This window comes from Elephantulus edwardii, unplaced genomic scaffold, assembly GCF_000299155.1.
Source record: "Elephantulus edwardii isolate Elephantulus edwardi_28Jun2011 unplaced genomic scaffold, EleEdw1.0 scaffold00252, whole genome shotgun sequence".
Taxonomy (NCBI): domain Eukaryota; kingdom Metazoa; phylum Chordata; class Mammalia; order Macroscelidea; family Macroscelididae; genus Elephantulus; species Elephantulus edwardii.
The window spans coordinates 3268999-3272536 of NW_006400002.1; the positions used below are offsets into that span (position 1 = coordinate 3268999).

The following is a 3538-nucleotide window of genomic DNA, read 5'->3' on the forward strand; positions in this document are numbered from 1 at the left end:
CGCTATGAGTCGCAAATGACTCGACGGCACATAACAACAACAACAACATCAGACATGTCATTACCAAATCTATTTTTCCCTGTCTTTGGCTTCTCTTTCACCCTGTTGGAGAAGTTTTTGGAGGCTGTGATCCTTTGACCAGAGAGGATGGTGCTGTGTATGTGGGAGTTGTGTTGTGTTGTGTTGTGTTGTGTTGTGCTGTGTTGTGTCAGTCTCTGGAGAAAGGCGACTCTGCCTCCAGGAGCCAGGGAAGCCACGCTTGGCCTTGGGTTGAAGGCAGCAGCGACTTCAAGCTCAAAAGGGCCCTCAGGCCCCAGTCTTTCATTGTTTGTGTTCAGACATTCCTCTAGGTCGTATAGCCCTGGTGTACAAGTTGCCATCCCGCGGTCACTTGTGGTTGCTGTGAGGCTGAACACTGTGACACAGATGTGTCAAATGCGTTAATGGTTGGCTACCCAATGCGGACTGAGAGTGGGGTGGAGCTCCCCATTAAACAAGTGTGGAAGGAGGAGTGGCATCCACTTCCGTAATAGCTTGCCTCCGGAAACCCTATGAACTTGGAGAGAGGATGAAAGGCACCCAAGCGTCAAGTACTCTCCTTCATAGGGTCACTATGAGTCACCTGCGACTCGATGGCACTTAACAACACCAACAACAACATAGGGACTTGATTCTTAGAAGGTCCCATTCATCTATTTTATCCTCTCCTGGTTGTAGGTTTTTCAGGATGCTTGGAAAAATGTTCGTGTTATGGACATGTTATGCTTCTAGGGTTCTTCCAAGCTTTTCTCTAATGAAGTTTATAGTCTGTGGTTTTAGTCCTAGGTCCTTAATCCACTTTGAGTTGGGTTTTGTGTATGGTGTGAGGTGTGAATCTTTTTTGAGTTTTCTGCAGATTGTTTACAATCTTGCCAATACCAATTTTTTAAAAGGCTGTCGTTTCCTCAACTAATATCATCTCCTTTTCAAAAATCAGTTGACATAGGTAAATGGGCTGATTTCTAGGTTCTCAATTCACTGCTGTTGATTTATGTGTCTGTCATTGTACCAGTTTCATGCTGTCTTGAACCCCACAGCAGTATAGTAGTATTTGAAATCAGGGAGTGAGATGCCTCCTACCTTGTTTCTGTTTCTAAGGAATGCTTTGCTTATTTGGGGTCTCTCCATTTCAAATGAAATTGGAGATTGCCTTTTCCATCTTGTTGAAAAATGGAATTGGTATTTGTAATGAAATTGCATTGAACATGTAAATTGCTTTTGGTAGGATTGTCATTTTCCCAATATTGAGTTTTCCTATCCATGAGCAAGGGATAGTCTTCTATTTCTCCATGTCTCTTTTTGTTTCTTGTAGTAACGTTTTGTAATTTTCTTTGTATAGATCCTTTGTGTTTCTAGTTAGGTTTACTCCCAAGTATTTAATCTTGTGATTAGCTATTGTGATGTGTATTCTTTTTCTTAGCTCTAGTTCTATCTTCTCTTTGTCCCTGTAGAGAAATCCAATTGGTTTTTGTATGTTGCTCTTGTATGATGCCACTTTACTGAGTTTTTCAACTATGTCCAGTAGTTTTCCTGCTAAGTCTTTATGGTTTTCTAAGTACACTATCATATCATCTGTATATTGAGGTAATTTTACCTCCTCTTTGCCTTTTTGGGTACCTCTTATTTCCTTCTCTCGTCTTATTGCTACCACTAAGACTTCCAATACAATATTGAATAAGAGAGGTGATAGTGGTCATCCTTGCCTAGTTCCTGTCCTCAAAGGGAATGCCTTTAATCTCTTTCCATTGAGAACAACGTTGACTCTCAGGTTTGCGGACTTTTTACTTTGTTGAGGAAATTCCCTTCTATTTCTATTTTGTTGAGTGTTTTAATCAGAAAAGAGTGTTGGATTTCGTCAAAGGCCTTTTCTGCATCAATCGATAGGATGTGGTTCTTGTTCTTTGCTTTGTTAATGTGATGAATTACACTGATTGTTTTTGGTGGGTTTTTTGTTTTGTTTTGTTTTACATCCACGACCTTTATTGTCAAGGGGCTACTTGAGCGAGATGAAGCAGGAATGGGTGGCGCCGATGCCAGGCCTTGCCGTGCTGACGGGCTTGTAGATGAAGGAGAACTCACCTAGGTAGTGTCTCATCTCGGGCTTGATCTCCACCTGGTTAAGGGTCTTACCGTTGTACACACCCACCATGCTGCCCACCATCTCAGGCAGGATGATCATGTCCCACAGGTGTGTCTTCACAACTCCGGCTTCTCCATGGGGACGCCTCCTTCTTGGCCTTGCAAAGCCCCTTCAGCAGCGAGTGCTACTCTCTGCGCCGGCCGTGGTTCAGCCGCCGCCCCTGCAGGGCGCTGTACATCTGCATCAGCTGCTCACAGGATGTTCCAGCAGCTGGTCTAGGTCCACGCCGCAGTAGGTGAACTTGGGAAAAGCGCGCTTCTTTTTCTGCTCCACTTCCACCATCGTGTCAGAGCTTTGGGCCATTGATTGTTTTTCTTAGGTTGAACCATATTCCAGTAGTACATTGTTAAAGTCACTGTGCCGATCCATATTGGGAAGGGCTTCTTCTCTTTCTCTGACCTTCAACCATCCGAGCATTATTCCATTTTGCAAGGATTGGTCCTTTAGGCGGCAGTAATCCATGTCAATCTGGAGTTCAAACTAAGTTCATCATCAATATGGTGACTCTTGGGGTGAAGAACCACCAGATAGCCTAGGACAGGTGAACAGTCCCAGGAGAGTCCAATGAAGCACAGAGTCACCCTGACACAAATGGAAGTACCACAAATCAGAATCAACTCACTGTCAACTGTTAGTGATGTGCAAATATGTATAGACAACATGATAGGGAACGTATCAGGTGATGAGAAGAGGGGAAATGGCCAGGCATTATGGGAAAACAGCAGAGAGACTCAGTCCAGAGGTCTCAGGCAATCCCTGGTCTACCTTCAAATCCTAACTTTGTTCTTTCCAGCTGGAGGATCTCAACTAGTTACTCACCCTCTCTGTGCTGAAATGTCCTCTTCTGATTACAGTTGTGTCTGTTCATAGGGTATGTTCACTATGTGGGGGTTTTTAACATTTTTAGGTGTAGAGTTTAGTGGCATTACTTACATTCAGAAGGTTGTGTAACCATCACCACTAATTCCAAAATTTTTCAATCTCTCAAACAGAAATATCCCTTAAGCAATACTTCCCCTTTATCCACGTCCCTCAGTCCTTGGCAGCCTGTCATCTACTTTTGTCTCCATGTATTTACCTATAGCAGACAGGAGCTCTGGTGGCCAGTGGCAAGGAGTTGTACTGTTAACATAAAGTTAATGCAGTTCAAACCCACTAGCTGCTCTTCAGGGAAAAGATGGATAATCTCATCCCATGAAATTTATCTTTCTCTAAAAACAGGCTTGTGAGTCAACTATGGGTCAGTTCTCAGCAAGAAAACTATTGGACGTAGTTGACCAATACAGCAAAGTAGCAGGATACAAGATCAACATACAAAAATCAGTTGGATTTCTCTACCGTGACAAAAAGAATACAGAG

The 3538-nt window shown here is 43.2% G+C and overlaps 1 pseudogene; it reads right to left on the reverse strand.

Annotated features, from left to right (window-relative positions):
* Positions 1-2032: 2032 nt before the first annotated feature.
* LOC102853833 lies at positions 2033-2461 on the reverse strand (annotated as a pseudogene).
* Between the last annotated feature and the right edge of the window lie 1077 nt (positions 2462-3538).